Here is a 20,649-nt window from a genome sequence, read left to right as displayed (position 1 = left end):
TCTCTCTCTCTCTCTCTCTCTCTCTCTCTCTCTCTCTCTCTCTCTCTCTCTCTTTACCAACCCACTAACTCTACCCATCCACCCACACACACACACACACACACACACACACACACACACACACACATTCACGTGTAACAACATGCTTATACAAGACAGCAGAAAACCAGATAATTCGGGGAGGGTTTCCTAGGTAACACATGCTAATATCAATATATTTCCCGGGTCCCGCTGAATGCATTTCCATTTAAGCGTAACTTGGCGAAGGAGGAGCAGCGCGGAAAAGCAAATTGAGGGACTTACTTCCATTTACACGCAACAACGTGGAATTAAAACGCTTTGGGCGACGCTACAATAAACAAGGCGAAAACCGAGGTAATCTGTGAGAGCTTGGAAACCTTTTGCGTTCTACACTCGCTTGTCTTTCCGAGGGCGAAGGCAAGCATCGCGCCCCGCCTGCAGGGGATCCGCCGCGGCGCTCACAGGGAGAATGTTTGCCATTCTTTATTTACATGCCTCAGCTGGGAACAGGGATGCCTTCGGGAAGGGTGCGCGGCAGAAACCGTAAGGCACGGGCTGCTAACGCTTCTGCCAAATAATGATGCGAATAGTAAGGGAGCTTTGAACAATGGTTTTAGCTGCATGGTGGGGGGGGAGGGCGAACAACAAAACACTAGATATGAAAAGCAAACTTGAAAATCTTTTACACTGGTATTTCCAAATGAACAATACGACACTGGTGAGACAGAAGAAAAAGCGTGTTATTCTTCATTTCTTCAGCTGCTTTGCTATTGAGGAAAAGGCACGCACCTCTCTCTCTCTCTCTCTCTCTCTCTCTCTCTCTCTCTCTCTCTCTCTCTCTCTCTCTCTCTCTCTCTCTCTCTCTCTCTCACACACACACACACACACACACACACACACACACACACACACACTGGCTTCCCCACACGAAGGTAATCCCACACAAACTCGTGAGAGCGCCAATAATTTACCTATTGCAAAGCCTTAACTGATGGTGTAAGAAATAACAGACAAGCCAAAGATTAACAAGACACTGAAAATGTGACGGAATGGGTGACGAAGATGAAATTCATTATGGCAGGGAATGAGGAAAACAACGAGACAAATTACTGTCATTATGCTGCTGCTGCTTCTCTTTCCCAGACACACAGGCGCTAATGAATAATGCCTTACATTGCACCCGTGTGCCATCACGCCCACGCCTCGCTGCCTGATGGCCGCACCGGCACCGCCACTTCATAACCTCACCCACTGAACATTCCCTGTCTGGCGATGACACGCAGCACATTATTTGCATCACCGTCACTTGCCCACAGGTGGACGCCGCAAATTGACGTTACAACGAGACGAGTCTCTATGACATGAGGGCGCGAAAAAATTTCCACCTAATATGTTGAACATTAAAATGACAGCGTTTCAGAGTCAATCTGATTGTCATGTTATATTATTATGTTACATAAAACTTTTCAATGGACTCATATCTTTGATGAAATTCGTACGATCACCAGCCTGCAGCCAATGGTGTGGTTGAGTGTGTCTAACACTATCATTTTTCTTTTGTATTTTGATCTTGTTCCAGCTGTCACGATGTGGCCAATGTTCTTGAGAGCACAGTTCCTTATATGATGGCGAAGATGAGAGTCCCTCGAGCTGGCCTGCCTCCGGGGTGGCTGGTGGCTGGCTGGGCAGCGCGGCGCCAGGCCGGGACCATCAGGCAGGGGATGCAACACACGCTCGGCTGCCTCGCCTGACCGTCAGGCCGCGGCGTGGCGACGTGTAGTCCCCATTAAAGGAGAAAGGCGCGTCGCGTACAATAGACAAAGGAACAACTTAAATAAGAATGTATCACGTGACTACAAGACGTGACTTGAAAAAGAAACCTCAATCTCACACACACAGGATTCACTAATGTTATGCGGGAAGGAAGCTGATGATAATGACTACACGCTTTACAATTCCGAACAAAAAAAGAAAAAAAAATCACTATAGATAACGAAGGAAAGCCAAAAAGGTAATCCACTCGTAGACTGAAAACCTGGAATGGGAATGGCTCAAGTGGGAAGCGCAGCGGCGGCGACCCTCAGCTGACCCTGTATCGATGACTATTTCTGGTGTTCCCGGAAAGCGTGTTGCGTGTTGCGTGTGTGTGTGTGTGTGTGTGTGTGTGTGTGTGTGTGTGTGTGTGTGTGTGTGTGTGTGTGTGTGTGTGTGTGTGTGCGTGTGTGTGTTGACGTTCATGTTTCAAAATTCACGAGATTTGTCTATCTTCAAATGAATCATCTTTAATCGTTAACGTTGCTTATCTGTATTTACGATTACGAAAGGATTAACACACACACACACACACACACACACACACACACACACACACACACACACACACACACACACACACATAAATGATGAGGCAATGACTTTTTCTAGGAGGGGATGAGAGAGAGAGAGAGAGAGAGAGAGAGAGAGAGAGAGAGAGAGAGAGAGAGAGAGAGAGAGAGAGAGAGAGAGAGAGAGAGAGAGAGAGAGAGAGAGAGAGAGAGAGAGAGAGAGAGAGAGAGAGAGAGAGAGAGACGGAAACAGAGAAAGAGACAGAAACAAACAGGGAAACAGAAAAGACAGTGACAGAGAGACACAGTGAGTCAGAGAGAGAGGCGTCGCGTGAACATGTAAAGGAAGGAAGAAGAGGAGAGGGAAGGGTCTGGTAAACATAAGGTGTGAGGGCAGCCTTGACACAGCTTGGTCACAGAGTCAAGGGCAGCACACTTCACCTGGTTGGGCGAGGCGAGTCCCTTCACATGTATATTGCATTAAGAGAGGAAGGGAACGGTGTGACGGAGGCAGGAGTGAAGAGTGACCGAGAGTGGATGGGAGCATGAAAGAGAGAAAAAGCGAACAGAAAAAAAAAAAAAGGAAGGAAGAAGGTTAGAGGTTAAGGATGTGAAACGGGGAGGAACAGGACTTTGGTGTGAGGAGAAAAAGGAAAACTACTCGTAAAGTAAAGAATACGCAGAAAGAAGTTCACAGGATGTAGAGGTTGTGCAAAAAAAAAAAAAAAGAACTAGTAAAAAGGTTGAAGGTTAGATCTAAAGGAAGTGAAAAGGGGGAGGAAGAGGAATTTTGCGGGAAAGAGGAAAATTAAAACAAAAGTAAAAACACAATACGCAGAGATGTGCAGGAAAAAAAACGAATTAGGTGAGAACAATACGAAAAAAAAAGATAATTTTAGACAAGAATTAAGAAGAATAACCCAACAAAAAAAAATACGGTAAAAGAAAACAACTTACATGAAAATAACACGAAAAAAAAATAAGCAAACGTAACTTATGACAAAAGCTACTAAGAATAATCACCCCAAATAAAGAAATAAACAAAAATACAACAGAAAAAAAAAGAAGAAATAAACCGCAAAACAGTGAACAAGGATGAGATGGAAAGAGGAGTAACGAGAGAAGGATACGACAAAGAAATGATAATGTGTATAGGAGATAAAAGGGGAAACAGCAAGTTAAACCATTTGCAAGGCGAGAGGCAGGGAAATGCGAGTACCAGCATGAGGGGAGGAGGAACAGGAGACAAAAAGAGGGAAAGAGGGGGAGGGAAATATGAACAATGATAGGATGGACAGAAAAGAGAAAACTAAGAGGAGGCTGTACACTTGCAAAGGGAGACGAGAATATTAATAGGAGCAGGGAAGTAAGGAGAGAGAGAGAGAAAAAAAAATGGGCAGACGATGATAGTGAAAAGGGGGTTGTGAATATGATACGAGAAGAGAAGAGAGAGAAAGACAGAGAAAGGGAAGTGAAATAAAAGAAAGGGAGAGGGAATGACGAGCGAAATAGCGTAACTGGGGAACGAAGACAGAAAAAAAAAAAAAAAAAAACACGTTGAAATGGAGAACACTGAAAGGGCAAAAGCAGAAATTGAGGGAGAAAACGATGGAAAAGGAAGAAACAAAAAAAAAAAAAAACTGGGACATGAGAGGAGCTGGGGATTGACAAAATGAAATATGGAAGAGCTGAAGAAACAGAACAAAAAATGGAAGTAGAAAATGGATAACAGAAGCAGTAGGGGATGAATGGAAGAGGAATACAACAATTTGGACATGAGAGAAGAGCAGGGCGATTAACGAAAAGAAATATGGAAGAACGGAAGAAACACGAGAATAAAAAGAAAAATGGAGGTAGGAAAGGGATAATGGAAGCAGTAGACCTTACAGCAGGTGAGGCAAACAGCGGCTTTTAGTTTGGCTGAAGTAAAAGGTTAAGGGATAGATAGAGTTGTGTATTTTTCCTCTCTTCTTTGCCCTCCTCGCTTGGGACGAAAAAGAGTATTGTGAAAGAGTGCAGAGAGAGAGAAAGAGAGAGAGAGAGAGAGAGAGAGAGAGAGAGAGAGAGAGAGAGAGAGAGAGAGAGAGAGAGAGAGAGAGAGAGAGAGAGAGAGAGAGAGAGAGAGAGAGTTGCAAAAAGTAAAGGAGTGCGGAGTAACTGGATAGAGGTGAAGTTAGAAAGAATAAAAGAGCGGAGATATCAAGTTGCAAAGGGCTCCTCCTGCAAATGGACTTTCAGATAGCAGAAGGCAAGGAGGAAAAATGAAAAAAAAATAGATATATATAAAATACCATCAGGAAAATAAGAAACATGACAACCTAGACAGAGGAAAGAGAAAATAACCCATTATTCCTCCCATTAGTAAACCATTACAAACCACAATGAAAGAACAAGAAGAAAACGGGCAAAAAAAAAAAAAAGAAAATAAACATAACACAACATGTACAGAGAAAGAGAAAGACAACTACGCCGTTAAAAAAAAAAATGACTCCAATTACAAAACCATTACAAACCACAACGAGAGTACAAGAAAACAAAACAAATAAATAAATAAATAAATAAATAAATAAATAAGCACCAAAACCAAGACAAAGAGAAAGAAACAAATAAGACCAGAGGAAAAGAAAAATAAAGAAACTGCACCCTCATAAAATCCTCCCAGCACAAAACCACAACATTACATCGCCAAGTAAAAAAAAAAAAAAAAAAAAAAAAACAGGTAAACAAGAAAAGCATCAAAACCAAGACAGAGAAAGAAAATAAGACAACTACACCATTACGAACAGTACATGATGCTAATGGACGGACAATGGAAGGACCGAATCGCACCAGATTATCACAAAGAAAACGAGGAAGGGGATGTGAACTGCTATTACACTCTTAGCGGCGGGTATCACATGAGCAAAAGAGAAGCTATTAGGAGCAGAGAGAGAGAGAGAGAGAGAGAGAGAGAGAGAGAGAGAGAGAGAGAGAGAGAGAGAGAGAGAGAGAGAGAGAGAGAGAGAGAGAGAGAGAGAGAGAGAGAGAGAGAGAGAGAGAGAGAGAGAGAGAGTAGCAGACAAGGGAAACATCTAAGGAGAGAAAGGATTGACACGTATCGAGAATGGAAAGTTAAGAGGAACAGTGAGAGAGAGAGAGAGAGAGAGAGAGAGAGAGAGAGAGAGAGAGAGAGAGAGAGAGAGAGAGAGAGAGAGAGAGAGAGAGAGAGAGAGAGAGAGAGAGAGAGAGAGAGAGAGAGAGAAGGTATGCTTACAAGGAAAGGAAAGATTAGAGAGAACTAAGAATGAGGGCAAGTTATTACTGTCAATATGCTTTTACAACACTAATCTTACTACACGGGTCATATATCTAAACATTTAAGATACAACTTCTATCAAGAACAGATGGACGACAGGCAGCTGAAGTGGTGGCGGCGGTGGCGGTAGAAAGGAGCAAGTAGGCAGGGCAGTGGGTGGTGGGCGGAGGGCCGGAGCAGGTGCGTGATGCTTCCTGGCGTGGGCGTGGGAGGGTAATGGCCGAGGAAAAGTGAACGATTCAACTGACGAGAACGAACACAGATTGCCTCTCACTCTGGAGGAGGAGGATGAGGAGGAGGATAAGGAGGAGGAGGAGGAGGAAGAGGAGGACGAGGAGTTGGGGGATGCAATTGCACAACACAAAGGGAAATGTTAACGTAAATCTTGCAAGCACACGTTAATGTTACCTACCTAACTAAAATGCTAACTATAGAGAAAGCAGAGCAGAGGAGACCAAAGGAGAGGAAATAGAACGAGAGAGCAAAAGGAGGAGGAGGAGGAGGAGGAGGAGGAGGAGGAGGAGGAGGAGGAGGAGGAGGAGGAGGAGGAGGAGGAGGAGGAGGAAGGGATTCAGTGATTTAGGGCGATGCAACAACTAGATTACGACTGAAGAAGGAGGAGGAGGAGGAGGAAAATAAGGTAAAAGAAAAAGAGCACTGAGGAAAAGAAGGAGGGCAAAGACAAGGACTAGAACTCAAGAAAAAAAAAACAAAGACAACAGGGAAGAAAACAAAATGACACGAAAGCAGAAAAGAAGAAGAAAACACAAAATAAAGAAAACTGTAAGGGAGAAAACTGCATGAGTGAAGAAGGAAAAGAAAGTAACAAGCCTTCGAAAATATCCCACAACTAGAATACCCCCAGTAAAAGAAAAAAAAAGAAAAAAAAAGAAAAAAAGTATTCGGGTACCTACAGAGCAAAACCCTCAGATTTTGAAAGGAATGTGGGAAGGGAAGAAAGTAAAAAAAAAAAAAGTAGGAATATTTACAGGAACCCCCCACTATTCCCTAGGCCACAAGGGAGAGAGAGATTGGGAGAGGGGATAGCAAGAGGGAGCTACGTTGGAAATAGAAGGGAAGGGGAGAAAAGAAGGGGAAAAATTGATTAAAAAATACAATCCCTTTCACTATAAAAGAAGAAGGCGTATGAATAATGTATTGCTGCTGTTGATGGAACACTTCGTCTGTGCTGCATGAGAGAGAGAGAGAGAGAGAGAGAGAGAGAGAGAGAGAGAGAGAGAGAGAGAGAGAGAGAGAGAGAGAGAGAGAGAGAGAGAGAGAGAGAGAGAGAGAGAGAGAGAGAGAGAGAGAGAGAGAGAGAGAGAGAGAGAGAGAGAGAGACAGACAGACAGAGACAGACAGAGTGTGTATTTCTTCATTAAATTATTTGCCGTAAAAAAAAGAAAAAAAAAAAGAAAAAAAAAATCAGGGGTACAATGAAAGCCTTCGAGGTAAAATGAACGAGGGCAAAACTTAAGCCGCTTTCCGTCTACCGAGTGCAAAATATTAAAATGTGAGGGACGGAACACAGGAGACCGCCCGGGAAAATATTTAATCACGTTGCAAAAACAAAAACAAAAAAAAAGTAAGTTGAATTAAAATACGACTATGATATAATGACTGTTAGACTTCCACCACACACACACACACACACACACACACACACACACACACACACACACACACACACACACACACACACACACGGAGGAAAATATGAAGTCGACCAATAACGAGGTGAAAGATAAAGACGAAGAGAGGAGAGTCGAAGAGAAGGAGGAGGAGGAGGAGGAGGAGGAGGAGGAGGAGGAGGAGCAGGAGCAGGAGGAGGAGGAGGAGGAGGAGGAGGAGGAGGAGGAGGAGGAGGAGGAGGAGGAGGAGGAGGAGGAGCAGGAGCAGGAGCAGGAGCAGGAGGAGAGTCGAAAAGAAATAGAGGAAGAGGAGGAGGAGGAGGAGAGTCGAAAAGAAATAGAGGAAGAGGAGGAGGAGAAGGAAAAGAAGAAAAAAAGTGAAGAAGAAAATGTGAAGAGTAGGAGAAAGGGGAGGAGGCGGCGGCGGTAAAAGAAGAGGAGGAGGAAGAGGAAGAAGAAGAAGCAAAAGGCGACTGAGAAGAAACGATAAATGAGAAAGAAGCGGTATTGGCGGTGGCGGTGAAAGCCGTTTATTTGGAAAGCAACGAGTGGTGGGCGGCGCAGCGGTGAGTGGCGAGTGAGGGGATGAAGTAGGCGACGAAGGGACGAGGGGCACAAGGAGGAAGGACGTGGAAGGACGGCGGTAAAGCTGAAAGCGATGACATTCTGGCCTGTACTATAAAACCCTTCGCTTTCTCACCAGGATTATTTTCAAAGGCCACAGAGATGATTAACCTGGTTCTCAAGACTGTTTCTCCAGTTCATAATCTAGAAATACTGTCAGTCTATCTCTAGAACCATAAAAATATCCAAAAAAAATCAGTGTAGCTTCAACTTGAGCCTTTGGAGTGTAGTGGATGTGAGGCGCAGAGGTGTTTCAGAATATGGTCCTCTTGGTGGCGGAGGAAAAGTTGAGAGCACCGCCCGGGGTTGAGAAATGACGGGGCCTTAGGGTGGAGAAGTCAGAAGAGAAGCAGAGATATATGATGATGGCCCGATATTAAAGTTTTCAACACGTCCAGTGGAGAGCGTTGTGTGTGTGTGTGTGTGTGTGTGTGTGTGTGTGTGTGTGTGTGTGTGTGTGTGTGTGTGTGTGTGTGTGTGTGTGTGTGTGTGTGTGGTGATTTTTTTTCAATGATGACGTAGAATGCTATCATTTTCCATTCTTTTTATTTTGTGTTTAGATTTACGAGTGAATAAAGATATTTTGATTTTGTTTTAGGCGTGGAAATTCCCATACAGTGATTAGTTTTACTGGATGTTAATTATTGTATGAGTGCCAAAAATACACGTAAGGGCACCCACACATATCCATCCTTTCGCTTAAAAACACTCGCATACATCCATCCACCCACACATACAAAATAAGTAAAGGTACAGGAAACACAACAATACAACCACGTCAGAGAGGAAGGAATAAAAAAAATACAGTTCACTTTTTCTAATAATCAGTTCTTGCAAAAGTTATGACAAGATCCGTCCCAAATTTAATGAACTTCCTTTTCAGTTAGGGAAGTAATTTTGTGGGTTTTTTTTTCCAAAGTATACTTCAAGGTAATTTAGTAAAAATCTATAACCTCTGGCAAAAAAAAAAAGTAAAAGAAAATCAGATTATACTCTATTAGTTTATATTCCACACACGATTGTATTTATCCCACGCATTTTCCTCGGTGTTTTTTTTTTTTTTTTCATGGCAATATTTCTTTGTTGTGTGGAAGGAAGTTTTGGAAGAGAAGAAAACAGTGCGGCTCGTTACCTGGAGAGTAATGGGACACCTGGCAGAGCACGTGTCCTTTCCTTTCGCTCCTCCCTGTCAGGTCTTGTGTGTCTGCTCGTAAAATACACACACACACACACACACACACACACACACACACACACACACACACACACACACACACACACACACACACACACACACACACACACACGTGTTCATCAAAGCATAAAATTTAGCCCAGCCCGCCAAGCCTCGTTCGTCACGTGCCCAGCAGCCAATCAGGAGAAGCTTCAAAGAAAGTCGCGCTGCTTCTTTTTACAGGAGCGAGATTAAGTCAACGAAATAACTGCCGCCAAGAATGCAAAATACGTCATAAGGATGCACATAAATTTGGGGCGCGCGGAGTCATCTCCAAAGTAAAGTGATTAGGTCAGGTCATATTGATGCGAGGGAGTCGATACCGTGTGTTTAGGAATGTTAGGTCACGATAAGGTCCTAATCCACTGGCAAGATTCTACGCTCCAGAAAAGGGAATAGGAGGAGGAGAAGAAGGAATGGATAGAAGGAGGAGGAGGAGAATACGGTGAGCGAAGGCTATCGACCCAAGGAAAAGAGAACAGAGGGCGGCAGATGATGACCTTGTCTTCTTTTACAGTCTTCTTGTTCATTCCCACGAGGTGACACTCATTGCTAGGGAGAACTCAGAGACATGGACGGATAGGGGAGATGGGAGGAGGAGGAGGTGAGTGGGGGCTATTGAACCACAGGGAAGGCAGAGCAGAGGACGGTACATGACAAGCGGTGCATTTCTTTACAACGTGTTATTATTCATTTCCACCAGACGACACTCATTGCCTGGGAGAACTTAAAGACACAGACCTGCTTGCAATGCTCTCCGAAGAGGTGTATTATGTCTTGTTTTGATTTTTCGGTTTACAGAAGGGAGAACTCAAAGGCACAAATGTACTTGCTATTAATGTAGTCGACGGGGTTACCTGTTTTGCTTCTCTATCTTTTGTTTTGGTTTAAAGACGGATTTTCAGACGTACAGTACTTGTTAAGAGTTGAGTTACAGTCACTTCTCAATCCTAAGTTCTCTGATGTGCTAAGAATTTCTCAGTTGTGAGGAATTGTTACTAGAGTGCCAGCAGATTAGAGGACAAAATTAAAGGAAAACAGAAAACAGTAGAAGTGAGTGCAGAAAGTTACTCGACAACTGAACATGACTAACTACAAATACAATAATGCACAGCAGGTGACCATTTTATTATTTTGAAATACCACGGTTTATACTTGTGAAACTGTATTCTTTCAGTCAGTGGGTAACAAAGGCGCCAAGAGCTGTTCTCTCTCCATCTTCCTCAAAGCCACTCATGAGCTAAAGCAAGTCGAGCTTTACTGGATCCATTTTTCACGTTATTTTCTCGAGTGCAAAGTTTACTCCCCTCTGCTTGATAAAGTTTAGATTATCTCATATTTTGCAGTGATTTCCTTGTGATGGGAAACCCGTGAAAGGCTTTGAAATGCGAGCAAGTGATGGACAGTTTGAGTTACCTAAAAGAGGAACATTATGGCTCGGCTTGGGTACATTACTCTGTGTGTGTGGGTGGGGAGGGTGGTAGGCGCGTGTGTGTACGTGTATTGGGTGCGTGCGTCCCCTCTGCCACACAATGGGCCACTGAATAAATTAATCCCCGTCTAGCCAGCGCCAGCCGCAGCTCCAAACAAACATTGTATGATTTATGCGTGTGCCTCCCTCGCTTTATTTTTTTTCTCTACGCAATATTCCTGTACTTTTATTGAATGTTGCATTATTTTTCGTGAAAGTGGTAAGGAAGCAGCAGCAGCAACAGCAGCAGCAGCAGCAGTAGCAGCAGCAGCAGCAGCAGCTGTGGTAATAAAAGCGTCATTATTATCATTATTATTATTATTATTATTATCATTAGAATTATTATTATTATTATTATTAGTAGTAGTAGTAGTAGTAGTAGTAGTAGTAGTACTAGCAGCAGCAGCAGCAGCAGCTGTATACATAAAAAAAACTTCCCTAAGAAGCACAGCACAAGCACCCCCTCCCTGCAAAGCCACTCAGCTCACGACGCCAGGCTACAATGGAAAAGAAGAGATAAAAACACTACCTGAGTTGGCCCCGCTTGGCTCCCTCGCCCGGCAACGTCGCTAATACTTCCTCCATTTGGCTGCTTAAGGGATTCGGGCGTTCCATCCATTAGCTCTCATATCCAATAATGTATCACTCCCTCCCCTCGCCCTCCTGAGAGTCCAGACCTTGCCATTTTTATTCCTTTCTCCTCGCCTGCGCACAGACGCGGACTGCAAATTAATATTCTTGATGTCTAATTACCTGTCCTTCTGAGACTAACCAGGTGAAGGAAGGAAAGGGAAAGTGGACGGCTTTTCAGGCACGAAGCTTTCACGATATCTTTTTTTTTTCTTCAAGGGTCTCTAATTTACAAGTAATGGACTTTTATTTGAGAACCAGAGAGAAAATTAACTATATTTTTTTCTTATAATAAATTGTCTGGAATTGTTTGTCAGTAAGGAACAAAAAAAGCGATGTGAAAAGTTAATTGAAAATGAAAAGTACAGACGGATTTCTGAGTATGTTTAAAAACGACTTATGTATTGCAAAAAAATAAAAATAAATAAATAATAATAATAATAAGTCGTTTTGCAATACCTAACCTCAAATTGCTGGTCAGTAAAACACAAGTGAACGACATGAAATGTTGACTGAAAGGAAAAGGTAAACATTATGATTTATGAATATGCTGAATAAAAGGGAAAAACAAAGGAAAACAGTAAGATTTATGAATATGTTGAACAAAAGTAAAAGTAAAACAGTAGAATAACAGCAGGATTTATGATTATGTAAATGTACCTTTGTTTCATGAAGAGGGTGAGGAAACATTAACTTTTCAACATGTGAACCATAAGATTGCTCGTGGGGAAAACGTGAAGCCAAGTGAAGCGTCCAGTAAAGAGAAGGAAAAATAAGACAGAGGGAGATTAACAAGGGCTTCAGCTGGGCAGGACAAGCGTCAGGGTGGGCGTCCATTCATCACCAGGCCGCCAGTGAGCGCCACCAGTGCCGCCAGGTAATATATCTTGCCCAGGTGTTCTCATTTTCTTGTCAAGGAGGCAATATATATTTCCCTCCTTTCTTGTTCTTGTCGTTTAATTTCATCAGCCCGGCTCGCGTCTCTGTTGCCACCGCGCCGCCCAGCACAGGGAATATTGGTGCTTTTTGTCCTCATTTCAAAGGAACGTACATAATTCACCAAAGGAAAACTTTCATTAATACAGAATTTATATTATACGCTTATGTGCAAATCCAAGGTAAGCTAATTCCACCCACTAATATTCCACAACTTCAAAAGAACATGTAAAACTCACCAAAGTCAAACTTCCAGCAAAACAGAATTTCTGCTGGACGCTTCTATGCAAATTCCACCTCGGTTATTTCTATCCATGAAGGCTGGACCAGGATATTTCACCTAAAACTATTCCTCTTAATGATAAAGTTTCCTATCCGAGCCAAAACCTAATTTGACCTAACCAAACTAAAGCTAACAACCTAACATAACGTAACGTAACCTAACCACATACAACCAAACTTAATAAACGATCATAATATGTCAAGTTTATTATAAGGGATTATTCACCTGGAAGGAATATCAGATATAAGAAATCAAATATACAATATCGTCCATTTACTGCCTCCATGAAAAGGCTCTCCACCTACCTTACCCTAATCTAATGTTCCCCAACCCAACCCAACCCATCCTAACCTAACTTAACGTTCCCCAACCTAATCTGACCTAACTTAACTGAACCTATCCCAACACAACACAACGTAACCTAAACTAACCGAACTAAACCAAATCAAATCTAACCTAACCTAACCAATCAAACCTAACCTAACCTACGATGATTCAAATGTCAGAATGTTTACGGAGATCTTACAGAAGAAACATTCATGGAAATAACTAACCAAGAAGAAACTTACGGTAAGCATCAAATACATAACCTCTAATACCCCGAAGTTACACACGGACAAAGACTCTCCTCTAATTAAGCGGGAATTACGCGACGCACACTTTCCCTCCAGCAGGCGGAGCAGGTAGGTAATTGGTCAGGGGCGGGTACCTATTACACACATACGTCACTGAACTTTTCCGCCTCTCCATCACGTCGTATAATTGATTCTCCAATATTCGCCGCGCAAATTGCCTTCCCTTAATGGCCATATCACTTTCTTTTTCAGTAGCGGCGTCGCTTTCACTTTTCATCCTCCAAAATTGATTAAAAAAAAAAAAAAGGTGAAGTAAAAAGCCTCATTCTATCATTCACGCTATTATTTATTTCCGCTGCTAACTTAAAAATATTAGAAAGTTAGTTCCTGTTTGCTGTTGTAGAGAGAGGGAACGAGAGCGAGAGAGAGAGAGAGAGAGAGAGAGAGAGAGAGAGAGAGAGAGAGAGAGAGAGAGAGAGAGAGAGAGAGAGAGAGAGTATTTTGGAGGATCAATGCAAATCTGTGACGCCTCCTATTTATCACCGAATAAAAGAAAATCCATACTCATAAATTAGAGAACTTTCACCGCTGAAGATTTATATGATAGAGGAGGAGGAGGAGGAGGAGGAGGAGGAGGAGGAGGAGGAGGAGGAGGAGGAGGAGGAGGAGATGATCCCAAGAATAAGGAAGAAGTAAAAAATAGACGTGAGAAAGGAGAATGGAAATGAGAAGAAACAATGAAGGTTCTAACGTCACAAACAACTCTCTCTCTCTCTCTCTCTCTCTCTCTCTCTCTCTCTCTCTCTCTCTCTCTCTCTCTCTCTCTCTCTCTCTCTCTCTCTCTCTCTCTCTCTCTCTCTCTCTCTCTCTAAGGACCTAAATGCAACGTAGCACATAATCAACGCAGGGCAATAAAGATAACCAAACTGCATCTTCATAACGAGCACTGAAGACAAACATCCACCTTCACAACCTCCACGACTCGAAGTAATGAGCAGAAGAAAATAACGAAACACAGCTACGTGATCAATCTTTAGCAGTAAAAGACACTTCAGAAAATAAATTGGGTTCTCTCTCACTTCTCCTTCTATTTTTTTTTTTTTTAGGAACGGCATTTATTTTGTTTTATTTCTTAGTTTATTTATTTTATCTCTTTATTTATTTATTTGTTCGTTTCTCACTTTCTTTTCTGGAGCGGCATTTTAGCGTTTTTTTCTTCATTTCATATTTAATTTATCTATTTATTCATTTGTTCGTTTATCCACTTGACTGATCTCCATAATGCATAAAAATGAATCAAAACGTCACATTAATAAATTTACGCATTATGAATACAGCACTGAAGCAATAATGAAAGATGAAGTCACGAATGTTTATACAGATTCTTATATAGAATTCCCTTATCAACTAAGCACCGCGCCAAGGAGAGGGAAAACAAATTATTATATTGTAATGTTAATTCTGACGTTATTCACTGGAGCTGCAAATGTCTAGTTCCGCAAAATAAAGCATTTATCGAACTTCCCACGAACAATTTCATAACGATTCATGATTATACATTACTGCTCCATAACCTCCTTTACTCGCATACTCAAAAAAAAATAAAATAAAATAATAAAAAATAAAAAAATAAAAAAATTAATAAATAAATAAAAATGGCTGATCTGCACTGTATTTTTGTTGGTAATTCTCTTCCGTCTCCTGTGGCCTAAATTAATAGACCGACAAGAACAAAAGCAAGCCTTCAGAACAGCAGAACGTAACGCCATCATGACCAAACCCTCCTCGTCTTCTCGCTGCTTCAAATTACGTTGTGGCACTTCCGCCATATTTCCCAGCCAAATTGCATTATAATGGAAAAATTGTTGCACCACTTTCCTCAAGACGAAATTCGCATATAAGATAAAATCGGGGCAAAATCAGTGTTATTAAAAGAAAAAAAAAAGAAAAAAAGAAAATAGGCCATCAGGCAATATTGTGAAAACGTTACTGTAGTTTTTTTTTTTACGTATATACTCACAATAATTTACTTAATTCGAGTTGTAAACAATTTTTATTCATGTGTTTACTTGACATTAGAGCATTTAGTAATAGAGGCAATTTCCAAACTATAAAAAAAAAAAATTGCTGGTCAGAATGGAGGAAATAAAGTTATAATTATGGTGAATAGTTACCCACAAATAATTTTAACCCTTCATTACACACACACACACAAATAAATAAATAAATAAAATAAATAAATAAATAAATAAAAAATAATAGTAATAATAATAATAATAATAAAAATAACTAAATCCTCTAATGGTACCCGGAATATAATTAAAGTGACGGCGTTAAACAAGTGAGATGAAATTGGTTGTCCAGGTTGTGTGATATCGCCATGTGGGTAATAATTCCGCACAGAAATAAAGAGAAAGAAAGAAAAAAAAAGAAAAAAAGAAAAGAGAAACCAAGTAAGCAAACAAACAAATAAAAGAAAAAATAAATAATGAAGTAAACATATGCATAAATAAAAAGAAAAACAAACAAACAAACAAACAAACAAACAAACAAACATGGAATCTAGCCTTGTCTTTTCTGGATATCTCAGGCAACACAAACCAGCGGAAACCTAAAGTGGGAGTTTGAGCATCACAATCAGCCTGATCTCAATAACATAGAGGCTGAAACACACAAACAGATCCACAGCAAAGCAGAGGTGAAGATGAAAAATAAAAAAAAGACTGATGCTGGTTCGTGTAAATGGATATATATTTCTCTCTCTCTCTCTCTCTCTCTCTCTCTCTCTCTCTCTCTCTCTCTCTCTCTCTCTCTCTCTCTCTCGCACAACCACACCCATGAACCACAACACAACAACACTTACCAAACCTAACCAATCTAAGCACAAATAACCCTTCTTGGCATCTACCCAGCCACCTCAGACATGCCGCACGACAACCTTAGCCAGCACTGGGAAGGGATCACGAAGAGGGACCCACACTGCCGTGCCTCGCGTCATCATCCCGGCCAGGCTCTATGAATATCTAATAGTAAAACTTGGCGATTTTTCACTCAAGGAAGCTGGAGAGCCAGAGAGCGAGAGCAAGAAAGAGAGAGACCGAAAGCGAGAGCGAGAGCCAGAGAGAGAGAGAGAGAGAGAGAGAGAGAGAGAGAGAGAGAGAGAGAGAGAGAGAGAGAGAGAGAGAGAGAGAGAGAGAGAGAGAGAGAGAGAGAGAGAGAGAGAGAGAGAGAAAGCAGGGTGCAGTAAGATAATCGCGTCCGTAATATAATTAAAGGAGAATTTCCCTCGAGAGCTTCACAAGAATAGATTGAAGAGACGTGGAGTGGCGAGGTACAGAGAGAGAGAGAGAGAGAGAGAGAGAGAGAGAGAGAGAGAGAGAGAGAGAGAGAGAGAGAGAGAGAGAGAGAGAGAGAGAGAGAGAGAGAGAGAGAGAGAGAGAGAGAGAGAGAGAGAGAGAGAGAGAGAGAGAGAGAGTTCAGGGGAGCGAAGGAAGACAAGAAGACTGTAAAACGGAGTAAAGGAAGGAATGGTTTAAAAATAAAGGCCCGATTCATGTCCTTTGTCTTCCTGCAGTAAACTGATTATCGCTTTCCTTCCTCCGTGGCGTGGATATGGCCATCATTTCTCGTTATCTTTACGTAACTTGCTGAACTCAGATGAAAGTGAAGGCCAGTGACGTGAACGATGATAAAGTGATGCGTACTGCGTGGTCACTCTTAGGAAGGAAACTGCGACGGAAGAGAAAATAATTAACAAGTAAAATCGAGGAGGAAAACCAGGTAATATAAGCCTTTGTCATTTTCACCTTCCAAAAATTATGTTGATTCTTTTAATGAACTCGCGATAAATTCTGATGAAAAGGAGAGAGAGAGAGAGAGAGAGAGAGAGAGAGAGAGAGAGAGAGAGAGAGAGAGAGAGAGAGAGAGAGAGAGAGAGAGAGAGAGAGAGAGAGAGAGAGAGAGAGAGAGAGAGAGAATGCTGGGGTGTCTTTACCATCCCCACACACACGCACAAAAAAAAAAAGTAATCTCGTCTTGTAGTATTAGTGCTCATAAATTAACCCCAAAAATCTTCGCCACTTAATTCTCTGCAGCGTCACACAAATAAGCAACGCGCGGCGAGTAATTGGGTACTTACGTCTGCTGGAGTGACGTGGATCGATGCCTCATCCCTCAGCCTCACTGGTGAATGAAGACGAAACACCGCGCTGGAAAAAAAAAAAAAAAAAAGGAAAGAAAAAATAAGTAAAATATATATATATGAAACATCATCAATTGCGAATACGAAACAAAAAAAAAAAAAAATAAAAATAATGGAAAAGAAGCAAAATACATACGAAACCTCATCAGTCTTGAACATAACCAGAAAAGAGAGAAGAAAGGAAAAACATCTATAAAAGAGAGATGCAATATCTAGAGAGTGATGTCACAGGCAGAAGGTGAAGTGTTGATGGCTTCCTCACATCACCACTGCTTCTCTTACTGGGTGTTAGTGTTGACTCAAAAACCTCAAACCGACCTTGAGAAACTAATGTTATCGTGGGCCTGAAGGGAACAGAGGTCGAAGGGCGACTGTGTTGTGACCTTTAGAAGACTGATGCATACTTTCTTTTATTTAAGTCTGAGATTTACTTTAGTTTATTTTAGAGTTTTTAGTGTTTGCCTTGGCTGGGGTTTTAGGTACGTAATTATTGGCGTTAATAGATTCATTGATGTGACTTTTAATATTTTTTTTGTGATTTTGTATTAGTCTTCTACACGATGCTGTTGTGTTCCTTTTAAATTGGACAAATCAAGTAATTTTTTGGTGGAACTTAAAATTTATTTATTTATTAATTTATTTATCTATTTCTTTTGTCAATAAACTGCCACTCTCTATTAGAAATCATGTAGTTGGAAGAGGGTGGGATAAACTGTGACCCTGGAGAGACGGATGTGGACTTGTAGAGGGAAGTGATGTAACCTTTAGAAGACGGATGTGAAATGAATGGAGGAGGAAGAAGGAAGAATACGGTATGACCCTGAAAAGATGCATAAAGGAGAAGGATTAATATGGTGTGACCTTAAGACTGATGTACAAGGCAGGGGAGGGAGGAGGAAGAATATGGTGCGACATTTAATTAACCCTTTCACTGCGATATTCAACAATTTACAGTACCAAAAGAAATATATGAAATCTTAGAAAAAAAAAATCTACATGAAAAACTGGATTAAAAAGACAATACCATTTCTGACCTGTATTGTGTTTGGCTATAGAACAAAAACAAAAAGGTCTTAGAGTGGTTAGTAATTAAAGAACGATGTGCCAAATAATAATCACATGGATAGAATACACATTTGTAGGTACGGAGCGAGGAAAATTAATAGGTACATACTGAAAAATATAAAGAACAATATGAACAAATTAATCTTGTTCTCGAAATGATAAAACCGATGTTCCTGACCATAGAGAGACAGTTGAGGAAAGTTTGAACGAGAGAAGAGGAGGAATGAATGTACACCGAAATACCTATGAAGAAAGGATGCCATGAACCATATCTTGCTTATGGAAGAGTACCTGTGGGAAAGACACGTGTTCATAAATAGGAGAAAATCGTGAACATATCGAGAACAATGTTTTTATATTCTTTTATCTTTTAATGTAAGCAGCAGATCATGTAAATATATTAATCTTTTGATAATCACTCCCAATCGTGACAGATTGAGTGGCAGATCTTTGGCGATTAAGGGAAAAAAAATCAATAGATGAGCTACAGGATACATGAAAGACAGCGAAGTGTTTTATTTTCCATGAGTTCAGAGAAGCAGTGTTTTCTTTATAACGCAGATAATGGAGTTTTTTTTTTTTTTTTCTTCTTCTTTACCGGCATCAACATTTTTCCTTATTGTTGTGGGAAACTGTTTCTTTTATAACCTTGATTTTGATCTTTTAAAAGGTTAAGAAAAAAAGACAATGTAAAATTCTCGTATTAAACAGACAAGCGTTCCTTCATTTTTCAGTCACAAACCCGACATCCTTCCATATATTCAGTTAAAAGAATAAGAGGATCTAAATTTTTCTTTGTGAGTGTAGTGAACAATGTAATATCTCCTCAGTAAACAGACAAGCGTTCCTGCATTTTCACTCACTATATTCTTCTACATATTCAAATAAAAGAACAGTACAAGTATTTTTTTTCACATTCATTATTATTACTTTATTTATTTATTTATATTATATTCAAATAAAAGAAACAGTACGAGTATTTTTTTCACATTCATTATTATTACTTTATTTATTTATTTATTAATTCATTCATTCACTTAGTCTCAATAATACATTTTCATTATCAATATTTCATTTATTTATTAATTTTCAAAAAAAGGAAACAAAGGCACAAAGAACACGCCGCACCTGTTGTACCTTGCGCCCGCGTCAGGCAGGAAGGGCAAGACATCGCGCACATCAGGCCGTTCCCAGCCCTCGGTGACGTCCCCTCGCTGCCTCTTGGTTATTGAAATCCAGTGAAATACGAATACAAGAGGAAAACAAAGTGAAAGCATCCTCGTTACAATGAAGTCAGCAGCTTGCCCGCAGCCACGCACGCCCTGTTTGTCACTGTCGGCGCCAGGAAGTGAACGTGTCCGGTGAAAACAGATGATGCGTCAAATAACTCGGAAAATAGCAATAAAAACTTTCATAATGAGTTTTTATCACAGCAGAGGTTAAAATATTGACAAACCATTACTCACAACACGAAGGGCCTCTGCGATATGGACGGAAGCAGGCTCGGTTATAATAGATATCCCTTTATGAAATTATAAGCATTGTATATTCATGAAAGAGTCCCTCGTGGTATATGCAAACGAGCGCTCGCAACAAATTAAGGTATTCCATTGACTCGACTCCGCGGAAATACAAGGATATTATCATTACTTTTTATTGCAATTTCAAGGACACGTGTATAAGTACCATCGCATTTTTTGTGGAATAAAGATAAAGATCACTGAATACTTTTGCTATGGGAGAAAGAACGTAGGTTTCCCAGTGCCCCAGTGACCGTTGGAGAGGAGAGAGGACAACACAGATGACCCTATAGCGAGAGGATAAGAGAGAAGAAATAACAGCAAATCTCCTTAAAAACACACACACACACACACACGGAATACTTTCCCTTCACTCTTCTGGGCGAGACGCTTCCTTCCTGCGCAATACAGAAAAGAAAACTCAACAGGACTCGCGGCAAAATGAGAACATTCTCAGGCGAGTCTCACGAAGAGCCAGAGTGTTATTTTCCTGCCCTGGTGTGAGGCTCCTGCTGAGAACACGCCGTAAAGTCCCGTCAAAGGAGGCGGCAAGACCGGGTCCTCTTGGGTCTCTCTGTGAAAAGGTCGTGGAGGCTGGAATGATTTTTCCCCGCCAGTCTGGTAAAAGGTTGGTGAAAACTTGGCCTCACCAGTTGGTTAGTGTGAGGCGTCAAACCCGACAAGTTCTCAAGTTGGCTTCGTCCTCCTGACGCTCAAGGCCGCCACCAAGTTAGATTAATACCAAAGTTTACAATGCGAGGTGAAATAGACGAAGCGGGACTCGGGTAAGGGAGTCTGACATCGCCATTAGCCTCGACCTGCGGCCCCGACCTCCACCA

The 20,649-nt window shown here is 41.2% G+C and overlaps 1 long non-coding RNA gene across 1 annotated transcript in view; it reads right to left on the bottom strand.

Annotated features, from left to right (window-relative positions):
• Nucleotides 1-20,649, bottom strand: part of LOC135109170 (uncharacterized) — a 165,368-nt gene that overhangs the window by 10,969 nt on the left and 133,750 nt on the right. The window contains exon 3 of the long non-coding RNA XR_010272602.1: nucleotides 17,163-17,232. This is a non-coding gene — a long non-coding RNA (uncharacterized LOC135109170). The remainder of the gene's footprint in view (nucleotides 1-17,162; nucleotides 17,233-20,649) is intronic.

The sequence above is a fragment of the Scylla paramamosain genome, chromosome 18 (assembly GCF_035594125.1).
Source record: "Scylla paramamosain isolate STU-SP2022 chromosome 18, ASM3559412v1, whole genome shotgun sequence".
NCBI classification, from domain to species: domain Eukaryota; kingdom Metazoa; phylum Arthropoda; class Malacostraca; order Decapoda; family Portunidae; genus Scylla; species Scylla paramamosain.
Note: the sequence above shows the minus strand (reverse complement) of the source record. Positions and strands in the feature narration are given on the sequence as shown.